Here is an 8,239-nt window from a genome sequence, read left to right on the forward strand (position 1 = left end):
ACTCACAAAAAGAGAAAAAGGGAAAAAAGTATATACATCGTTACTCCCAAAATCCACCTCCTCAATTTGGGATGATTTGTTGTCTATTCACCTATTCCACAGATGCAGGGTACATCAAGTTGATTGTGGAGATTTAATCCGCTGCTCCTGAGGCTCCTGGGAGAGATTTCCCTTTCTCTTTGTTTGCACAGCTCCCGGGGTTCAGCTTTAGATTTGGACCCGCCTCTGCGTGTAGGTTGCTCGAGAACGTATGTACTTCTCTCAGACAGGACGGGGTTAAAGGAGCCGCTGATTCGAGGACTCTGGCTCACTCAGGTCGGGGGGAGGGATGGGTACGGATGCGGAGTGAGCCTGTGGCAGCAGAGGCCGGCGTGACGTTGCACCAGCCAGAGGCGCACCGTGCGTTCTCCTGGGGAAGTTGTCCCTGGATCCCAGGACCCTGGCAGTGGCGGGCTGCACAGGCTCCCCGGGAGGGGAGGTGTGGCGAGTGACCTGTGCTCGCACACAGGCTTCTTTGTCGCTTCAGCAGCAGCCTTAGCATCTCATGCCTGTCTCTGGGGTCCGCGCTGAAACCCGCGGCTGGCGCCCGTCTCTGGAGCTCCTTTAAGTGGCGCTTTTAATCTCCTCTCCTCGCGCACCAGGAAACAAAGAGGCAAGAAAAAGTCTCTTGCCTCTTCGGCAGCTCCAGACCTTTCCCCGGACTCCCTCCCTGCTAGCTGTGGGGCACTAGCCCCTTCAGGCTGTGTTCACGCAGCCAACCCCAGTCCTCTCCCAGGGATCCGATCTCCGAAGCCTGAGCCTCAGCTCCCAGCCCCCACCCGCCCCGGCGGGTGAGCAGACAGGCCTCTCGGGCTGGTGAGTGCTGGTCAGCACCGATCCTCTGTGCGGGAATGTCTCCGCTTTGTCCTCCGCACCCCTGTTGCTGTGCTCTCCTCCGTGGCTCCAAAGCTTACCCCCTCCGCCACCTGCGGTCTCCGCCCGCGAAGGGGCTTCCTAGTGTGTGGAAACCTTTCCTCCTTCACTGCTCCTTCCCACTGGTGCAGGTCCCGTCCCTATTCTTTTTTTTTTTTTTTTTTGAAGATGTTGGAGGTAGGAGTTTATTAATTTATTTATTTTTGCTGTGTTGGGTCTTCGTTTCTGTGCGAGGGCTTTCTCTAGTTGTGGCAAGCGGGGGCCACTCTTCATCGCGGTGTACAGGCCTCTCACTGTCGCGGGCTCTCTTGTTGCGGAGCACAGGCTCCAGACGTGCAGGCTCAGTAGTTGTGGCTCACGGGCCTAGTTACTCCGCGGCATGTGGGATCCTCCCAGACCAGGGCTCGAACCCATGTTGCCTGCATTAGCAGGCAGATTCTCAACCACTGTGCCACCAGGGAAACCCCGTCCCTATTCTTTGTCTCTGTTTTTTCTTTTTTCTTTTGCCCTACTCAGGTATGTGGGGAGTTTCTTGCCTTTTGGGAGGTCTGTGGTCTTCTGCCAGCATTCCGTAGGTGTTCTGTAGGAGCGGTTCCACATGTAGATGTATTTCTGATGTATTTGTGGAGAGGAAGGTGATCTCCGTGTCTTACTCTTCCGCCATGTTGAAACTCCTCCCCCATCCTAGCAGTTTTTAAAGCTCTAAGAGTGTTAGAACTATTATATCTCTATACCCTTTAATATTATGGTATGAAGGTCAACTGAACTAAATCCAACTGACCAAATTGCATAGTTACATACAATTCTACCTTGAAATATAGAAATTCCGTTTGTGTAAAAATATATTTAAATAAAATATATTTATTTTATATAAAACACTACAGCTTAAAAAGATTCATAACCCAATGGCAGAGCCATTCCCAGGGAGGATCAGAATTGTTCAGTTCAGGAGGTCTTGGAGGCTTTTATTTTTGTTTGTTGGTTTGTTTTTGTTTTCAATTCCCATTTATTTTTGGCTTCTTGGAGAGTTATCTGAAAAACAGAGAGGGAAATGTTAACTGGACAGGTCGGAGGAGTGGGCACGAGAAGGAAATATAGGGTTACCCAGAATGGCAGAAATCTAGGTGCCCCAGAGTGGAAAGAGAGAGCAGACATTGAACAAACAACAAATACTTATTGAGCGCCTGTCATATACCAGGCAGTGTTCTAGAAACCACCCCCTCCACCAAAAAGAAAAAACAAGATAGAGGCAGAAAACACAAATTCTGAGGGAGAAGAAAGGGGCCGTTGAGGAGGAAGGCTGAGGGGAGTGAGAAGCCTGCGGTCGTGGGGACTCGGCCTTAGGCCTCCTCTTCAGCCTCCTCACTGAAATCCTCCTCTTCTGCAGTGGCATCCTGGTACTGCTGGTACTCGGAGATAAGGTCGTTCATGTTGCTCTCAGCCTCGGTGAACTCCATCTCATCCATGCCCTCACCTGTGTACCAGTGGAGGAAAGCCTTCTGGAGGAATATGGCAGTGAACCCCTCTGAGATGCACTTAAACAGCTCCTGGATGACCGTGCTGTGGCCAGTGAAGGTGAGTGCCCTTATGAGGCCATGGGGTGGGATGTCGCAGACGGCTGTCTTGATGTTGCTGGGGATCCATTCCATGAAGTAGCTGCTGTTCTTGTTCTGCACGTTGAGCATCTGCTCATGCATCTCCTTCATGGACGTCCATCCACGGAAGACAGCAGCCACGGTGAGGTACGGGCCATGGCGGGGGTCACAGGCAGCCATCATGTTCTTGGCATCTAAGACCTGCTGGGTGAGCTCGGGCACAGGGAAGGCCCGATACTGCGGGCTTCCATGGCTGGTCAGAGGGGCAAAGCCAGGCAGGAAGATGTGGAGCCGTGGGAAGGGCACCATGTTGACTGCTAGCTTGTGGAGGTCAGCATTGGGCTGGCCAGGGAAGCAGAGGCAGGTGGTGACACCACTCATGGTGGCTGAGACGAGGTGGTTTAGGTCCCTGTAGGTTGGCATGGTCAGCTTGAGGTTGCAGAAACAGATGTCGTAAAGGGCCTTGTTGTCAATGCAGTAAGTGTCATCAGTGTTCTCTACCAGCTCATGGGTGTTGGCGTTGTAGGGCTCAACCACAGGGCCGGACACTTTGGGTGAGGGCACCACACTGACGGTGTTCAGGATGTGGTCAGGATATTCTTTACAGGTCTTGCTGATGAGCAAGGTGCCCATTCCAGAGCCCATGCCCCCTCCCAGCGAGTGGGTCAGTTGGAAGCCCTGCTGGCAGTCACAGCTCTCGGCCTCCTTCCGAACCACATCCAGGACCGAGTCAGCCAGCTTGGCCCCCTCTGTATAGTGGTCCTTGGCCCAGCTGTTGCTTGCCTCCGACTGACTAAAAACAAAGTTGTCTGGTCTGAAGATCTGACCTAAAGGACCTGAGTGAACAGAGTCCATGGTCCCTGGTTCTAGATCCACCAAGATAGCACGAGGAACAAATTTGCCACCTGTGGCTTCACTGTAGTACACGGAGATGCGGTCCAGCTGCAGGTTGCTAGTCCCATGATAGGTGCTGGTGGGGTCAATGCCATGTTCATCACTGATCACCTTCCAGAACTTGGCACCGATTTGACTGCCACACTGACTGGCCTGGATGTGCACAAATTCCCTCACTGTTAAAATTTACTATAATCTTTTTGCTCACTTCAAAGTGTGTACGGGGCAAGAAAATGGTATGTAATTAGTTTTTCTCTGCTGCTGATCGCAGGCTGGAAGGATGGGATGGGTCCTGGAGGCTGGAACAGTGAGGTCCTAATGTGGCGGCAGGAAGGTTCTGAGAGAGCTTGGAGGCTTTTGCGTAAAGGCTATGATTTTATTGATAATTTTGCCTGTGTCATAACCTAAGAGGGTTAATATAGGGCTTTTTTAATTTTTAGGAAACACAAAGATATACTTTATGTCTCACTGCAAAGCTAATTTGTTTGGCAGCAATATTGATTACCACTTAAGTGAGAAACTAGGTTTGTTCCAAAAGGATTTCATAGCACAAGCTTGGGAATGTTCCCCCCTCCCCCCTCCTTTTTTGTATGAAGAAAGAAAAAAAAATCATTCTCAAAGTCACTTCAAATGTAAGTTACCAGTTTAAAAATGATCAAGGAAAGAAGAAAACATGTTGAAGAGCACTGTGACTGTCTTGAATCACATTTCTAAGGGCATGACACCAGTGACATGATTGCTTACTTTTCGTGTTATTAGACTACGATGGGAAATAACCACTGAATTCTGACTGAGATAAGCCATCAAAAAGTTAAGTGTTTCCCATATCAAACTGTCAGCTAAAGCATCTTATTTATCTCCTGCTTCTTCCTTTGGGAGACCAAATGTAGGTGAATGAGAGGGTGACATTGGAGGAGACTTGACCTGGTCTAACCTTTCAAGGCTGAGCAGTTTCACATTTTCTGCTAATTACAAGACACCTTCAAATAATTTTTGCATCTTTTTTCCAGATTTATTGAGATACAATTGACATATAATATTGTGTAAGTTTAGGATGTACAACATAATGATTTGATATATGTATACATTGGGAAATGTTTCCCACTATCAGATTAGTTAACCCATCCATCAACTCACATAATTACAATTTTGTGTGTGTGTAGTGAGAGTGTTCAAGATCTACTCTCTTAGCAACTTTCAAGTATATAATACAGTATCGTTAACTACAGTCATCATGCTGTACCTTACATCCCCAGGATGTATTTGTCTTATAACTAGAAGTTTATGCACTTTGACTGTCTTCACTCATTCTCAGCCTGCACCCCCCGCTCCAGAAACAACCATCTATTCTGTTTCTATAATTTTTTTTTAGATTCCACATATAAGTTAGATCATATGATATTTGTCTTTCTCTGTCACTTATTTCACAAATAATATCCCAAATTTGCTTCTAGCATTCATTTTTTTCTAATGAATACATGGATGTTGTGGGAATAGCATTCTAGATATTAATATATTAATATTTTTCTCTGATTCCTTTCCTATTCCATCAGCCTGTTTTGTTGGACACTGGGAGGTGACTAAAAGGGAACATTAGAAAAAATAAGAAAACCTGACAAGGAGATGTTTACAATAAAGCCAAGGAAAGTAGGGACAATCACAGTAGCAAAATTTAATTCTTAATGCAGTCAAGGAAAAAGAATTCTGAAAATGGCAAATTTCTCCTTGCTGTAGATATGGCTTTCAGGAAGGATCTACTGGGCACTTACGGCACGTAGAAGGACTGAGTTTGGTCTTGAAGTTTACTTGACTAGGTCATCTTTCTTTCTACCCAGGTGTCTTTCAGTGAAAGGAGAGAATGGCTTTCAGGCCTCATGCTATTTCTTCCCATTCTATAATTTTTAGATTTAATCAGCATTTTAAACCTTCACCGAAAAGGAAACTCCATACTTAAATGGTCTTATTGGCAAATCCTACCAAATATAAAAAGAAAAAATAATGCTAATCTGACACAAAGTCTTCCAGAGAATAAAAAGACTAACTGCACTTCAATATGTTTATGAGGCCAGTATAACCTTAATGCCAAAACCTGAGAAGGTTGGTATAAGGCAAATATCAGGCCAATCTCATCCATGAACATTGCTAACATTGTTTTAGGATTTTGTTATCTAACTAAATCTGGCAATATATGAAAAGGATATTATATCATGATCAAATAGATTTTAACCCGGAAATCAAAGTTTGGTTTAACATTTGCAAGCCAATTAGTGTGATTTACCACATTAACAGGATAAAAGAGAAAAGTAGATACAGAAAAATAATTTGATAAAGTTCAACATCTCTTCATGATAAAAAACTTCAGCAAACTAGGAATAGAGGGAAACTTCCTTAATCTGGTTATGGACATCTGCAAAAAGCATACAGCAAGCATCATACTTAAAGCAGAACTGTTGAAAGCTTTCCTCTGGACTAGGAATGAGACAGGAAAACCTTACAGAAGTAAGGTTCTGTAGGCAAAGAAAAATTAAAAGCTACAAGGATTCAAAAGAAAGAAATGGAAATGTTGTTATTCTTATACAATGTAATTGCATACATTGAAAATCCAAAACAGTCTACATATATGTAGTTAATAAGTTTAGCAAGTTTCGTGGGTACAAGTTCAACATATAAATTTTCATATAGTTCTATACAACAGAATAAAGTGATTATTTGTGGTGGCATTAAAAATATAAAACTCTTGGATATATATTTAATGAAAGATACATAAGGCATCTACACACAAATCTGTAAAGCATTATTGATAGAAATTAAAGACATAAATCAATAGATGTGTGTACCGTGTTCACTGATTGGAGGATGCAGTATTGCACAGATGTCGGTTCTCCCCTAATTCATTTATAGATTTAAATCACAACCAAAACCTGAATGAGTTTTCCATTGTTATTGCTGTTAAAGTTAACAAGCTGATTCTAAAATTTATGTGGAAATGCAAAGGGCTAAGAATATCCAAAATACTCTTAAAGCAGAAGAAAAACATGGACAACTTGTACTACTGAATATCTGGGCTGAAAGCCAAAATAATTGGCAATAGATCAGTGGAACAGAACAGAGAATTTAGAACTAGACACACACAAACATGAACTCTTGATTTGTGATAAAAGTTGCAGTATAGAAGAGAAGTGGAAAGACCGTCTTTTCAATAGATGGAGCCAGGTCAGCTGGTTCTTCACAAGGGAAAAAAATGAAACTTGATCCCTATTTTGCACCGTAATTAAGTCCAGTTGGATAGTAGAGCTAAATATAAGTAGTAAACTAATAAAATGTCTAGAAGGTAACATAACACAAGATCTTCATGATCTTTCCATGTGGAAAGATTTCTCAATAAGAGACAAAAAGCATTAACCATAAATGAAAATATTAATAAATCAGACTACATTAAAGTTAAGAAATTGTAATCATCAGAAGACACTATTGAAGAAAGTGAAAGGTAAACCACATAGTATGAGAAGACATTTGCAATACATGCAGTTGACAAAAGTCTCATTCCCAAAATATAGAAGGAATTTCTAGAAATCAGGGAGAAAAAAAGGCACAGACGGGACTTCCCTGGTGGCGCAGTGGTTGAGAGTCCGCCTGCCGATGCAGGGGACGCGGGTTCGCGCCCCGGTCCGGGAGGATCCCACATGCCGCGGAGCGGCTGGGCCCATGAGCCATGGCCGCTGAGCCTGCGCGTCCGGAGCCGGTGCTCCGCAACGGGAGAGGCCACGACAGTGAGAGGCCCACGTACCGCAAAAAAAAAAAAAAAAAAGACACAGACAATTCAATAGAAGAATGCATTCTTGAAAAGGTACTTCACAAAGACCATCTCCAAACGGTCAATAAACATATGAAAAGGTGTTCAACTTTAAGTCATCAGAAAAATGTAAATTAAATCCCCTCTGAGATATCACTACATATTCAATAAAGTGGCTAAAATTTACAAAGACTGATGCAGAGCGATTGGAACACTTTATACCCAACTGGTAAGAGTTAAAGTTGATAAAATGCACTTTAGGAAATTGCTTAACATTATCTACTAAAATTGTATGTATCCATAACTAATTACCTAATATCCAATTCTACTTCTAGCAATAAGACCAATAGATATTGACACAAAAATACATGTTTAAGAATGTTCAGGGTACCATTATTCAAAACAGCCACAAGCTGGGAATAACCAATACTTGACAACAGTAAGAAGGGTAAACAAATTATGCATATTTATACACTCAAACACTATCCTGCAATAAACTCTCATGAACTTCAGTTACATGTAACAACATGAATCGATTTCAAGAGAAGAGGACAGACCCACAAAAAATATATACTGTTGATTCCATTTATGTAAAGATTGAAAATAGGTAAACTAATGGTATTAGAAGTCAGGTTAGTAGTTACCCTTAGGGAGGAGGAGACATGAGTGGACTTCTCTTCCTCGACCTTAGTGATGTTTACATAATTGTGTTTGCTTTGTGATAATACATGGATTGACGTGTGTATACATGTTATTCAGACTCTGAACCAATTCTCTCCAATGCCGCTGCTAACGCCTGGGTCCAAGCCACCATCATTACCATCATTTTTCACCTGACTTGCTGCAGTAGTTTCTTGATTTTTTTTTCTCTGCTTCTACTCTTGATCCACTTTAATGTGTTCTCAACACAGTAATCAGAATATCCTCTTTAAAAATAAGTCAAGTTATATCACTCTGCTGTTCAAAATCCTGCAATGGCTCCATGTTTCACACAGTGAAAAAGCCGAAGTCCTTACCACCCGCCTGCGAGAACCTGCATTATATG

The 8,239-nt window shown here is 43.2% G+C and overlaps 1 pseudogene; it reads right to left on the reverse strand.

The window, feature by feature from the left end:
• Positions 1 to 2,252: 2,252 nt before the first annotated feature.
• LOC132423436 (tubulin beta chain pseudogene) lies at positions 2,253 to 3,572 on the reverse strand (annotated as a pseudogene).
• Positions 3,573 to 8,239: the final 4,667 nt, after the last annotated feature.

This window comes from Delphinus delphis, chromosome 3, assembly GCF_949987515.2.
Source record: "Delphinus delphis chromosome 3, mDelDel1.2, whole genome shotgun sequence".
Lineage (NCBI taxonomy): Eukaryota > Metazoa > Chordata > Mammalia > Artiodactyla > Delphinidae > Delphinus > Delphinus delphis.